This window comes from Rissa tridactyla, chromosome 2 (genome assembly GCF_028500815.1).
Source record: "Rissa tridactyla isolate bRisTri1 chromosome 2, bRisTri1.patW.cur.20221130, whole genome shotgun sequence".
Classification (NCBI taxonomy): Eukaryota; Metazoa; Chordata; class Aves; order Charadriiformes; family Laridae; genus Rissa; species Rissa tridactyla.
This window is the reverse complement of record NC_071467.1, coordinates 66190324-66205754: the sequence shown is the minus strand read 5'-3', so window position 1 is coordinate 66205754 and position 15431 is coordinate 66190324. Positions and strand designations below refer to the sequence as shown.

General features: G+C 39.4%; 1 long non-coding RNA gene across 1 annotated transcript in view; it reads left to right on the top strand.

Moving 5' to 3' along the window:
• LOC128905498 (uncharacterized) overlaps window positions 1-14496 on the top strand; it is a 37468-nt gene extending 22972 nt beyond the window's left edge. Inside the window, exon 4 of the long non-coding RNA XR_008464888.1 lies at window positions 14416-14496. This is a non-coding gene — a long non-coding RNA (uncharacterized LOC128905498). The remainder of the gene's footprint in view (window positions 1-14415) is intronic.
• Window positions 14497-15431: the final 935 nt, after the last annotated feature.

Here is a 15431-nt window from a genome sequence, read left to right as displayed (position 1 = left end):
TCCAAAGTATAATACGCAGTATATTTTTAAATTGTAAACTATTCCTGTTTTAATGATGCAAACAATGGAGAGACCAAATAAGCTAAAGGAGCTAACACATTTATCTCTACATTCTGCCATCTGTTTGAAACTGCTGATGTAATTCCAGTTTTAAATTACATTAGATCCTGCCTTCTGGACCCCTTTCCCCATTTACTTTTTTTTATTTAAGGCTTTAGAGAAAGCAGTGCCTTCAGGTTGTTGACTACTTAATAAGAAACTGTGTCTTTGACTGGTTTCAATCTGGACGTAAATGTAGGTTTCCTGGACAAAGACGTATAATGGAAGTAATAGCTTTATTTCCAAAAGATGAAACTTATTCTCTGTGTACAATTTGATGAGAGCTGTTTTCAGCAATAATGCTAGCAACCAGCAGATTTGTTTATACTGAAGAAACAGCAGAGATTAAGGGTTGTGTTCTTGCATATTCTATTGTCTAATGATGGAATTTCCAGTTTTATCTCTGCGTTTATGCTTCAGAATGAGTTTAATTTCCTCTATGTAACCTCTCCCCCTTATTTTACTGGTTTAATTAACAACCTTATATTTACTTTTCTCAGCACTTCCTTTGCCTATTGAGTCTACAGTGGTAATTCTCCATTCTCTTTTCTTCTGGTATCTTGTGCCTGGAATCATTTCTTTGTCTGGATCTGATACTAATGTTGATCTTTTAAGGATTTGCTTGAAGGGATATTGGTCAGGCTCTGTCTTCAGCAAATCTATCAAACACATAGCCTGATTTTTGCACAGTCACATTAAAGTGTTGAAATCATGATTCAGATTTAAAAACATTTGCATCACAGAAATTAAACAAATGTATTCTGGTTTATTTTTTAATTTTTATTTTTTTTTTTAACTTTGGTTACATTCATTATGTACCCACAGAGCAGTCAGAAGTATAAGGACCTCGGAAGAAAGATGGAGTCCTCCACTGAAAAATTTGCAGACTTCTCATTTGTATTGATTTTAAAAGAGAGAGTGCATAATAAAAATTAAGAAAAATGCATTTCAAGCAACTTGTCATGGTACAGAATTTTTTCATGAGCATATTTTCAAAATTTAAAAATTCATGATAACATTTTAAAAGTTGTGCAGATTTTCAGATTATTGGAACAACTTACCTGTTTAGAATTTCTGAAACATACCAGGCAAAAGTCTGAAGAAAATGTGGAAATAGATTATTTTGATTATGATCCTTTTATAGAAATTTTAGTTTTTTAATGAAAAATAATTTCATCACAATATTTGCCTAAAATTAATTTGGAAAATTTTTTAGAAGTAAAATGAAAACCCACAAAATGAAACCTTTTTTGTTTGCTTTGGTAGGAAAACAGACATTGGGTTCATTAGGAATTTAAACAGATAATTTTATCTTTCACTGTCTGACTTAAAATATAGAAAAATTATTATTAATAAAATTTAATTAAATATAGAAATTGTAATTCATACACAACTCTAGTTCTGTTACTGAATGGTAACCAGGAGCTATGTCTACTGTGAAATATGCATCTTAAATTTTCTAGATGAAACAGCTTCCGGAATAGTAACAATTTTGGTAGATCAGTCGCTTCCGGGGAAGAACCAAGTTTCAAAGGTTAGCCTTCCTAAACCAATCCCACCAATAAAATTATGCATAATAATCAATCCCTGTGACTTTAACTATCATAATGCTTAATCACAACAAAGTGGAGTGATTAAAATGCGACAGATTTAGTGTAGGCCTTCTACGTTTCCTCTCCAGCTACTGAAATCAATGGCTAAACTAAAGCGGTGGCCAACTGTTGGGAATGTGGATGACTTTCTGTTGTTTGGTTGGTTACGCCTAGCCTGGACACCACCAGTGGTGAAAATCGGAAGCAGGGTGGTGTAATACTCCCTCTACACTCCAGCATTGCAAACCCTGGCTGGATAGATATGGAAAAAGTCATCAGCTTCCCATGAACCGTTGAAGACCAAGCCAAGCAGTACAATGTTCAACTCTGATCTGTATTTTCAGAGGTTGATAAAGAACCATGTAAACCACTTAGTCCATATTTTTATATAAGACTATATTTTATGGTGATTCATCTTGCTATGAAAAGATATCTGCAGAAAAGTTAAACCAGAAATGCCCAGGTAAAACAAAGAACATACATATTTCAAATAGGTCTGAAGCTGATGAATGTGCCAAACTATTGTCAGTTAAAACTTGTTATGGGAGCTCATATCAGCTTTTAATGGATACAGACAGTGGTGCAGAGCAGAGCAAGTTGTGTTGATTTTCTGCTTGCAAAAATACCATTAACTATATTATAGAGTCTGAGCTGTGTTTCCCAAACAAAGAATTTATGACTACACCCCAGACTATGAGGAAAAAATAATTAAAGTCACATTATTTCTTCAAATACTCAGATTCCAAATGTTTGGTAACCAGCTGCCTGTTGTGGTAACGCTCCTACTTCTGCACAGAATTTGTATTCTAGACCTACATGAAATTAGTATACAAAACGAACTGAGTGAATGATTTGTTAGAAGAACTTTTTGTTGTGAAAATATAATGAATATTTCATGATTCAAATTCAAAGCAACTATAAATTTAAAATACCGAGTTTTGCTGTGGTGCATAAAAACTATTCATCATAACTGTTAAATACAAACCATATTCACTCCTGGTAAGAACCATAAATATGACAAGAAGTCCCAGAAAGTTGTAGTTATGGTTAAGAAGGAGTCTACATAATGAATACACTAAAATTCCTCCCAAATGTTTTAAATAATACTGTCTTTCTTGAGGATAGATTGCATTACATCTGCATCAAGATTTGCAAATCATTCAGGGTCACCAAAACTCAAACACTGTCATTGCATCCGTAAGGCAGTGTAATACTAAAGTATATTTAAAATTTGATTAAAAAAAGGAGGTAAAGACTATGTCTTACCAAGCCCTGTGCCAGTTTATTTGCAAGAATCTCCAAGCATTTTCGCCAGTGCACACACCAGGCCTTTCAACACAGTTTCTGCTCTTCAACAGACACTTTTGGAACAACAGACCTCTTGGTATCCAAAGGAACACTAAAGGAACACTATCCAAAGGAACGTAACACTAATACCATGGACTGTATTTCCACTGGAGTAAAGTATATGTTGCTGTTCTTGAGATCTATGCTGCTGAAAATACCCGATACTTCCTAAGCACAGTGGTGCATGAGTTCGTATGATGGCAAGAGTGATTTTTAAACTGCTTGGATAAATTTGATTTGATTGGTTAATTTATTCAGCGATATTACATTTTCCTCCAGTTCTTTTCTTACTATTGATTTATAGAACCACGTTTCTTGAAAGGAGACCTCTGCAACAGCTCTTTGTGCTTGTTTGAGCTCTTTTAAGACATAGGTATTTCAAGAGAAATTCAGTCGAGCTGAATTGCCCTATAAGCAATCCCATTGAGAAAGTGTGCAAAAATTAAATTAAATTAAATCACACAAATAACAGAAGTCGCTATCCCTGATCCACTGTGATGCTGGGCCCCATCCTATCTGAAAGAACAGCTCTGCAAGGCAGATGGATGGCAGCGTGCTATGGGCTCTGCAGAACAGTGCCACGCTCTGGGTTGTTTTACAGAAAAGGCTCCGACTGTGGCATCTTTCTCTTGTAAGGAGGGGGGCTGCCTGATCTGTCCATACAGACTGTGTAAAATTTTGGACAAGAGAGGAAATATTGTGGTTGCTGTAGTGGTTCAGAGCTATAGCAGACGCAAGGCTTGTAGGGCAGATAAGTCTTTCACATAGCCGGGACTCCAGCCTAAAACTCCAATTAGAAACCTCTAAAAAAATCGGCAGAGACCATGAAGCATGAACGTGAAACATCGTTCGTATTACTGAATTAATACACTAATTTTCAAAATGCATATGCCCAAATGTACTTACTTTATATGCTTTCAAAGACACTGTGTATACAGCTTGGATCCAGCCTTAACACAATTTGCAATGAGATAGCTAATGAGCTTCTGGTTTTGAACAACTTGACTCCATTTTCAAAAGATTAGACCCTCTGAGAATCACATTGTTCTTATTTTCATAAAGTGTTTGAATCTAGCTATTGTAAGGTTGCAAAATACTGCAGAATAGTCAGATCCAGAGATTATTTAATCAGTAATAAAATGTCATTGTAGGCAGCATAGCAGTACTTCCTAAATCCCTTGTTGCATGGTCGGCTTATTTCATTAGAATCTGTGCTGGCCATTCTCCAAAGATGCAGAACTAATGCTATCGGCAATTATCGGATTTTGTTAAGCACAGAGAATTCGACAAGCATAGTGTTAATGACTGAAGAATAGCTAAGCAAGCCCCTAATCTATCGCTCATTGCCTAAAAAAAATCAGGGCCCAGCCCTAACATACTTAGTTATGACTCAGATCAGAATAAATAGCTCTGCACCTTTTCTCCCTGTGTGGTGAACGTAATGCGTTGCTCGCTATTTTGCAGGTGATGGGCTTTTTACTGAAAAATCCTTTGCTGAGAAATAAGTAAGATTTGAACTGATTTTGAACAAGTAGGGGTATGATATCTACCTATCATGGTCATATTCCGGCCTGTTGGAAAAGCAATCTATTGATAGGAAAAAGAGAACATAATCTAGTCTAACTGTCATTAGAAATATCAGTGCCTTTTAATTAGCCCTTAGCAATCATAAGTCATCATGGTGTGTATTGTACTGTGTTGATAAAGCTGTGAGAGAAAAAACCCTGCAGCTAATAACTAGCTCTGAGTTCAGAATTACAGCATGTTCAGTGAAGCTTCTTGGATGTTGACACTTTCCAACAGCAACGGAGAGGTGGGTCCTGTGGCAGAAAGAAAGAGGTGAATTTGGACGTAACTGAATCTTGGCAAAGGATTTAAACTTTGCATTTGTAATTGTATTATTTATTTTAAATATATACATTGCATATTATAAAATTACAAATAAAACTATTGGTAATTCAAATATTTTCCTAAAGAAAAAGAGCTGAAAAATTTCTATTCTAGAGAATATAGAGCTGGTAGATGAATTTAAAATAATTTTGAAAACAAAAACTCCCACAGGGCATTTTTTTCTTACAAAGGGTCTCTTAACTGAACATTTAATATAGTTATTGATCAATCAAATTTAAAATCTTTTTACATTTCAAATTGCGTCATCGACACTAATTCTGATAGTGACAGCTAAGTTTGTTTTTCTATTGAAGAGGCCTGGTAATAAAACACAGCAGAAAAACAACATATGTATCCTGAAAATGCCTTTTTCCTGTATCTGCAGTCCATCAGGCCGAATTACCCTTCTCTTCTTCCACTGTATGATTAACAGGAGCCGCAGAGGACAGTATCAAAGATGAACAGTTTGGTTACTTTTGCCCTTCAGTGTCTTGGTCTCCATCATGCCATTATCTAATGACAGAGAACATTTTAATGGAAAATGGAAAACTGGTCGGGGGACCAACAAGGCAGGACACAGGCATGGTCATTAAGAACTGTTACTGGTGCCCATGGTGGAGAAAAAAAAAGTCCTATCTTCTCACATGTCCATCTGCAGCGGGCTTTGGGTAGCTGAAGTCGTCCTGTGTGGCCGTGTCATGGTTCAACCTCAGCCGGCAGTTAGAACTGAGCAGCTGCTCCCTCGCTCCTCCCAGATGGGATCAGGGAGAGAACTGGAAGAGTGAAGTGAGAAAAAACTCATGGGTTGAGGTAAAGACAGTTTCAGTTTAATAGGCGAAGCAAAAGCCACGCACACAAGCAAAGCAAAACAAGGGATTCATTCACAGCTTCCCATCGGCAGGCAGGTGTTCAGCCATCTCCAGGAAAGCAGGGCTCCATCACACCTAACAAATACTTGGGAATAAAAATGCCACCACTCTGAATGTCCCCCCCTTCCTTCTTCTTCTCACCGGCTTTATATGCTAAGCATGACATCACATGGTATGGAATATCCCTCTGGTCAGTTGGGGTCAACTGTCCTGGCTGTGTCTCCTCCCAACTTTTTGTGCCCCCCCAGCCTGCTCACTGGTGGAGCGGTGTGAGGAGGAGAAAAGGCCTTGACTGCTTAGCAGCAACTAAAAACATCAGTGTGCTATTCAGAAGTACACTATTTCTCATCCCAAATCCGAAACATAGCACTATACCAGCTGCTAGTGAGAAAGTCAACTCTATCCCAACTGAAACCATGACAGGCTGCCAAAATGCCTGCCACGGAGGCACATGTTGTTAGGGCCCGTGGTGCACCGTGAGGAGACCAGACCCTTGAAGGCCCCCAGCACACTGCGGCCTCTGGGCCCCGGTGCTCCAGGACCTGCCTGGTGTCTTCAGCCCCTACCTGAGCCCCCTGGGGAGCGGTGAGGGCTGGCTGCTGCCCGCAGGCAAGGGAGCCAGGCCCTGTAACAGAAGGGGCCATGCTGGCCAGGGTCCATCCCACAGCGCCCAGGCAGGGCGGGCAGGGCTGGACCAGAGCTGGCACCCGGTGTCCACATCACCAGAGGAGCTGGCCTGAGGTCAAGTGGGAATGCAAAGCAGCAAGCCAGGGTCCAGCTGGTCACCAGCAAGTCAGGCTCGAAGCTGGGCCAGGGCCAGTCTGTGGGTTGGAGTCTGAATCAATGAGGTCCATTGTCAGGCGCAGGCATCGCTGTGGCAGACTGGGAGACAGGTGCTCCAGTCTCTGGCACTGGTCACTCTGACATTGTGTGTGGACACTGAGAGGCCAAGCTAAGTATGGATGAGTGCCTGTAGGATCGGGCCCTGCGCCACACATGCAATGCGTGATGTTTTTATTGGCCATGGACAACTCAAGCAGGCTGGGGACTGAGCAGCTGGGGGGCACCTCTGCTGAAAACAGACTGAGGGTCCTGGTGGTCAGAAAGCTGAAGACGAGCCAGCAGCAAAGGTGGCTAAAAGCATCATGAGCTGCATTAGTAACAGCACAGTTAGTAACAGCCAGTAGACTGAGGGAAGTGATTATCCTCTTTTACTCAGCACTCATTAGACCACGTCTAGGATATTGCATCTGGTTTTGGGACCCCAAATACAAGAAAGACATGGATAACCTGGAACAAGTTCAGCAAAGGACCATCAAGGTGGCTGGCGGCTGGAATGCTTGGCCTGTGAGGAGTGGGCGGGGACTGAGGGTTGTTCAGAGGAAAAGAGGGCTTCAGGAGCACCTAACAGCAATCTTATAATACCTAGAAGAATGTTACTAAGAAGGTGGATCCAGGCTCTTCAGAGTGGTGCGTGGCATGAAGACAAGAAGCAATGGGCCTAAATTGAAATAAGTGGTGCTCAGATTGAATATAGGGACAAATATTTTTACCATGAAGATAGTCAAGCATGGCAACAGGTGTCCAGAGATGTTGTTCAGTCATGTTGGAGATTTTTGATACCTGGCTGGATAAAGCCCCGAGCCACCCAGTCTGACATCATGAATGACCTTTTTTTGAGCAGGATGTTGGACTAGAGGCTGCCTGAGGTCCCTTCCAACCTGAATTGTCCTCTTTTTCAGGGTGCAATTTGCTCTTTTCTGCACAATGGGTGCACTGTGACAGGGAGAACTAAAAAGTGTCTTCTATGGCTGGTGATTCGGGTGTAATGGTTTCAGAGTTGAATTCTTTTGGAAGGCTATTTCTGTTTTATGAGTTTGGTCTCAGATGGGTGACCCGCTCTTCCCAGAAGAAAATAAACGGGTCAGGGAGTCCCCTCTAAAGAGGGACTGTAGTTCTTGACTTGGGAATAACTGAGCTTTGCTCCTGGGAGAGAAACCCATGGAAGCATTGAGAGCCTCTGAAACAACCGGAAATGGTAAGAAGAAAAAGCAAGACATGTAGACATCAGAGGCAATGGAAATAAAAAAATTTCTACAGATCAGGAAGGACAGTGTTTTCTGTAACTCTGAATGTTGTGGAGCTTGTCTGAAACCCACCCTAGAAGCAAAGACCGATCTGCAAAGGCTATTTATTTCCAGTCTGTCTTATCCAGTGACTTTGAATTCGCACAGAAAATCTAATTGTTATAGTTCATATTCTAAAATAGTCAGCTTTCAGGAGTTTGGGTGAAGTTACTACAAGGAAAAAGTTCCAGGTACACCTCAAAACTCTGAAACTCACAAAACTCTTTAGGATGAAGAAGGAGATGAACATGGGATGCTCACATCTTGAGAGCATCAGCCATTACATTCTTCAGTAACATGGGCCAATCATTAGGTTTTCTTCTGTTTTATAAAGGAAATCACTTAGATGTCTGAGTCTGGAAGAGGTTTTAGGGCCGAAACATGTAAGAATGCTTTTCTGAAGAAGGAAGATATATAACATATACCTTTCGGCTGCATTACCTGTCGGCTGGTCTAGGACAATACTTGTCTTCTTCTCCCACTCCCCAATATTGATTGTAGAGTTTTTCCTAAAATGTCCTTGTTTTCTCTGGGCACTACTCAAGAAGCCAAATCACAGCTATGAACTCTGCTGAAAAGAGGAGACGAATTATGGAACCGGCCATTAAAATCTGTCCTTTTTTAGCTATTGCCCCTTATGTCTAAAGGCTGGAAGAATGAGGCCCTCATCAAATTTCCTTTAAATTTCCCCGATACTAGAAAGAGTTGAGAATGGACTGAAGTGTCTGAAGAGTATGCAATTCTAACTATTAAGTTTTCTTTCAGGCTCAATCCAAAGAATGTTTCTTTAACTTGCCTATTTTTTTTAAGAAGTATTTTTATTCCACAGTGAATTTCATTACATATTTTTAAATTTGGATTGTTTTTAGAGAAAGGGTGTTTCAAATGGTCTTTTTGAAGATTATTAATTTAAAGGAGCAACCACTGCAAGGCTGCACCACAAAGGAGGACAAGACAGAAGACAAGGGTGATCACTGTCACCATTATTGACCAGGGTGCAGTCCCACAGGACCCGCGCTCGGTGAGCAGAGCACCGATAACAGGTCCACAGATAATCCCAGACAAAGTAAAACCATGAGCCATGTCAATTCAGGAGACACAGCCAGAGGCAAAGCTGCAGCATGGTCTGGGGTCTATCCGGGAGCCAGAGCCAGCTGTGCCTGAGCACAGGCAGTTGGACTAGATGATCATTGTATGTCCCTTCCCTTCCCTTCCCTTCCCTTCCCTTCCCTTCCCTTCCCTTCCCGTTAGAGCACAGCTGAAGGAAGGAAGGAATGAAGACCAAGGCTTGAGTTTAGATGGAGCTCCTTGGCCCATGAGCAGAAGATGTGGCTGGAGGTTCCAGGCCAGGGCAGACAGGGCCATTAAGGCCTACTGGTGCACTCAGAGCCCTAACAGATAAGCTGTTCTAAATATTAGAAAAATCTCTGTGATTTGTTATGAATGATTGCTGTTTGATAATGATTATAATACTATATACATCTTCACTTTAATAGATTAAAATACTTAAGCATTAATAAGTTATAAAAACAGTTCTTAGGAATTTTGCTTTCTATATTTTTTTTCAAATGGTGCTTCTAAAGTTGAATCATTTCCCTAAATGGACACCAAACAAAGCGTGAATTATTAATATGATGGGATTTTGTTCCAAAACCCTTTATTCAAAGTAGAAAGTAAGAAAGCTTCAAGCTTCTTGTGCTTCAAGCAAGATTTTTAAAGACAAGCCACCTGGTAAAATGTTAATGTCCATTTTCAACACTGATCTGATTTAGTGTTCTTGGTGCTTTTGCACACTTTTGGAATTGGACATCTAGGTCTCTGATATGGTCACAGTTTTCTCTTTTTTGCCCCAAGATGTGAGACTGAACAGAGGTCAGTGAGAAATTAGAATTCACCTGTGGCACATTACACAGCCCGAATGATCAAAATTTGCTTTAACCAAGGATTTTACTTTGACTTTTCAATATTTTTTTTTAGTTTAATACTTCACCAATGAATATTTTTGCGTGTAAAAACAACAATCGCAAAATAAAATACTAGCTTCAGCTAGAAAAGTCCTATTGAATTCTCTACCCATTGATGCCTAAGCAATTTGTCTTTGTGAACTACTGTAAAGCAGCAGAACCTGACAAAGAGTCAGTCACACAGTGGAAGTTGTCAGATGCGCTGGCTCGCATGGGACCCCACACGCTCGCACATTCCCAGGTAATGCTTGGTGGCCATAGAATCTGCCTGAAACTGTGACTTATTAAATCAACGGTTTAGCTTTGGCTAAAAAAAGTTTGGCTGTAGCAATAAATGCCAACTGGCAAAGTTGGTTTGAGCAGGCCACTTCCAAAGCCTCATAGACAGCTGGTGGTTCAAAGACTGAGGCGTGGAAACTACTGCATTTCTCTGCAGGCTCAAAACATCTTTTTTGACACAGCTTTTTACATTTTTTACCAGATTAGTATTAGAAATGCCATGTTCTTCCTTTCTGAAACGTTAAGACAGGTTTTCCTAATATCACACAAATAACATAGTCATGTTTCTTCAGCCTTCAGATATATGATTTAAATTGTTGAATAATCAAAATATTTCAATGAAAATGTTAGTCGGATTTGTGTTTGTGTTGTTTTGTTTTCACTAGGCAATTCACCGGATGAAGTATTCATAAATGTTACAGAAATAGTAAAGAATATTTATGGAAATACTTCATAGTAATTCAATAAAGTAATTTTACCCCAAAACATCATTTGGTGAAGTATGTTAAATCAGGTATCACAGACAAACATATACCATTTCATCCACAAATCCAGAGTAGCTCCAATTTTTACTATCAAAAATAGTGCACACACAGTATACATACCAACGGTTATTTCCAGAAATAATCTGTAGAAATCAGTGCCTTTGAAAAAATCTTAACCTTTCTGAGATATCTAAGGTATTGACTGCACTTTTTAATTATGGTACTTAACCACCTATGGAGACCATTCCAAATGGTACATGCTATGAATGATTTGTCTGAAGCTATGAGTGATTTACTGGTGCTTAAGAAAAGACCGATCTAAATCATAGTTTTCACTAGTTGAATTCAAAGCCTATAAATGCACTTTCTTGGATTTCCTGAAAGAGTTTTCATTCTGCGTGACGGTGCCGCAGTTGCAGTTTTGATATAAAGTTCCCATGAAAGAGCATCAACTGTTTTGCTGAGACCGGACAACTTTTACTGCATTCCGGCTCCCTAAAAGTTTTCTGTTTCTCTCCACAAGATCAGCCAATTTTGCTTTTAGTAGGTTTACTCTTTATGAATCTACTAATACTTATCACTAATGATTCCACTGCTGATTTGAGGACTTGAAAAAGATTCTCTAGGAGGCTGCCGTAACCTGTGTCCAGCTGTCTACACCTTCCTGGGAGCCTATTTGCATAGATGGGGTTAGCTGGAGTTCAGAAAGCCAGTAGGAAAGTCTCTTTACGAACTGTGGCCCCAATAGCAATTCTTCCCAACATAGGAAATGTTTTTTTTTCCTATAAAAGCTATTTTATGCTCTTACTTCTGGCAGTGGCTATGTTGGCTTGTACCAAAAGCATTAATCTTCTTTGCGCAACATAGATCATCAACTGAGTGAGGAATTTACGGTAGCCTGTTGAGAAAGTTTTCCGTCAGTGTTGCCTTACTCAAAAGCCAGAGCAGCTGGAGGGACAGACCATGTTAAGACTGCTTGTTAAGTTCTAACTTAGCACTGTCTCCATGACAGCTTTAGTTGGAGCCAACGTTTAGGTCATTACTACTCAAACAAAAGTGAGCAAAGGCAGAATGTAGCAGTGCAGTGAAAGCCCGATGTTTTAACTCTGCATTTGATTTCCTGTAAAGACTTGTAGGTACCTTGTGATAAATTCTGTACTTGATAAAGCTGGGACAGCTTGCATTTGAAGTAATTGCTGCTCCGTCTACAAAATAATTGTATTAAATAGGAAGAAGGAGATCATTAAGTATGTAAGAATTTGCCAGAGTGAAAACTAGACTTACATTTTAGAGGCTGAAGAATCTAAGTACTTCAAAATGCTGTGTTTATCTCAGCTTCACAACAGAAGTAATCAAATTGCTGACTTTCATGCATGTTTGGGCAACCAAAGGCACTGGATTTCCACATTAAGAAAGAAACTGGTTTTTCATATTCGTATATAAAAATAAGTTTACTCAGAACACACAGCTTGCTGAGTGAATGGTGCCAAACGTGAGGTATAGCGTCATTTACAATGGTGAAACGTCATTTACAATGGTGAAACAAATGTATGAAACTTTGTATTGGATGGATGATCAGTAAGAAAGAATGATTAAGAAGCCACATTAAAATTTTAACAGGCACTAACAGACCCTAATGCGTAGCCAACTTATTAAGGAAAGAAGTCCCACTTAATTTACCTCAGTTTAGAAAAAAGTTCAGGAAAGGTTCTGGAGAAGGGAAAACCAGAATAAGCATCCATTACATGGCAGATAAGCCATCTCAGAGAAGACATTTTCCTTATTATCACCAATATGGAATTACATCATCCCATTAAAGTATTTCAGATGATGCCTGCTACTTCATACAAAGTACCGGTATTCCATTTAGAGCAGCAGATATACCCACTGGGTTTCCAGGCAAGCTTATTTTCCAGCTGCTTGTGAAAAATATTTCTGCTGCCTCTGAACCCCTTGGTGTTTTTTCCAATCATCTTATTGCTAAGGCTAAACCAAACGCACACCATCTACTACTTTAACTTCTGTTTAGCTGAGCCATTAAACATCCTGTTACACTGTACTCTTGCAAACATCATAGACTGAAAGATTTAAGATTAAACGATATGTCTAGAAGCCTGAGAAAATTCCCGTAGACATATTGAAAACACTTCTTTCCAGCAGTCAACTAAGTATCAAGGCTACTTAATGATCAAATCAAGATCTGCAGACACCACAGCCTGCACACTCTTTCTTAGAAGATTTTAATCTTTGTCCTTGTCCTTCAGTGGAGTTTCTTTCCAGAGCATCTTGGCTTAATAAATGCCTTTCAAGAAGGCTTCAGTACAAGTGAGAGAGTACTTGTGTAGCAATCTTGAGTTCTTATCAGCTGTACAGTGATCAGGTGAAGGAATAATTGATTTCAATCAGGAACACCTGTTTTTATAATTGCTCAAGTGATTATAATTCAATAATAAAAAGCCAATTTAACTATCTTTACTCAGATATTAACCTCTGATATACAGCATAAGAGTGAAATTGCAACTGGTTAAATTCCCTTAAGAAAACAATTGATATCATACATTTATCCCATTCCGGTCTGTTTTCTTTCTTATTTTCCCTTGTTATTTTTCTTCTTTTCAGAAAGAAAATGTTTACACTTTCTCAATTGAAAGACCCCCATTGCTATCCATTTTCTACCATTGTCAGATATGCCCCTTCTCTCAAAAGGTTCAATTCTTGTCATTTTTCCTCATAGTTATCTTTTTATGATTTGCCATTTTCACGACAGCATTACATTGTTGACACATAATCCAACTTGCAATTTCCTATAATACCTAGATCCATTTCCACAAAGCTACTGCTTAGCCAGTTATTCTTCCTCCATTTTTGTGCACTTTCTCTTTCCTACCCAAGTATAAATATTTGCAGTTGTTCCGATTGAACTGTACCCAGTCTTTTTTCTAGGCATTCCTCCATTTTGTCGAGATCATTTGTATTCTAAGCCTGTATTTCTGTATTCTTGCAGTCATTCACAGCTTTGTGTTGTGTGCTGGTTAAGTTTGCAGGCTCCTAGTCCATCTTCCAGGTCTCTAATAAAAATATTGAACACTAAGAGGTCCAAAAGCTGTTACTGCTGTTACTGCAGATCTCAACACATCTCGTCATTCTACCTACTAAATTAACTACTCAGATACTGCATTTCCTTCTTTTTCCTTTTTTTCATGAGTTTTTTATTCTGAAAGCAGAAGTAAAGATAAGTCGTCTTCTCCCTTCAAAATTAAAACAGGAGTTTGTCTTTTTCAACTCTTCTGGCATCTCCCTGTCTTCTGTGAGTTCTCAAAAATAATAGCAAATCTCCTTGTGGAAAATGTTTGACTGAGTATTCCACGGTGAATCTTTTTTGGCATAGCTGGTCTGAAAACAACTAACTATATTCTGTAACCTGCTCTACTAACCTGTTTTGGTCTTTCTTTCTGATCTGTTTTTTATTGCCTTGCAGTTTTGAAAAGTGAAGAAACATAAGAAGAAATTAAACATGCTGATGTTCTCAGTCTCATTTGTCCATACTGTTAATTGTTTTTCAACAACCAGACCAAAACTTTTCTGATCATCTCCTTAGCACTGATATCGTTACAGCAAGTATAACAAGACATTACTCATATCCCTCATCAGGCATCTCACACAGGCATTTCTAATTTTATCTGTACGTACTTAAACTATTTTTTACGGTTGCTCTTACTAACCTGACCTGGTTTCTACCTTCTGTATGCTTTTTTCTTTGATAGGGTATGAATCTCTACAACTTCTGTTCTCAACAAGATGAAGTATGATGTCACCCATCATGGCCACCCAGTACTGGCAGGTAGTGACAACATTTTTTTCCTTCCTGTTGTTATGAGAGACAGACTTATTCTTATAATTTATCCAACCAGCAGCCAGGATTAGTGTTTTGTGATCCTGCTGGAAAAATAACACCTAACTGAGGTTTTGCTTCGGTGCCAATCATTAGCAAGAGGAGCACAGCCGCCTGGGGACATTGCTGTCAACTGTATCTCCGTGGTGCCACCTTCCGACAGGCTGCATGCAGCCGCATGGTTGCTCCCGACGGCGCTGCACGACAGCCAGCTCGGAAGGCAAAATTCTGCTGCAAGGAAAGGGGAGCTTACGTGGTGGGATTGGCCCCGTGAGAAGACATCTGCCTGAGACTGGAGAGATGTGGGTGTGAGGATCATAAAGGGAAAATTCAGGAGCATGATCTGGCATGTATCTTGTCCTCTGTATTGTATGCAGAACAAAGCGGGGTTCCTTTCTAACTTCCTATCTGCTGGGCAGTAAGAGCCAAACATTGTGCAAAGGCTGGTTCTCAGGTTTATGCCATTGATTGCTCAGTAATGAAAGAACTTCCAGAAAAGCAAATATTTTGAAATCTTGAAAACATTAGTATTTTTGTAAACCTGTTCATATCAGTTTAGGGTTAATTTACAATATGGTGACACCAGGACTAATAGACATGTTTTCAGTGGAGGTGTTGGTCAGGAATTGGTGAAGTTGATATTGAAGGCTTTCCCTGCGACATGCCATAGCCCCCGAGTGAGATACATACAGACATGAGGACAAACACAAGTCGCTCTGTCATCAGCATGAAATATATGTCTTGCACTCTTGGCATCGGTCCCTATTTTTTCTTTCTAATTCCCTCTGTTTCTCATTTAACCTCATGCATAAGACAACAGGATAATGTAGACCTGGGATGCATGTGACATGCTGACTCAAATCCTTCTCTCAATCCTACGAAGGGAGA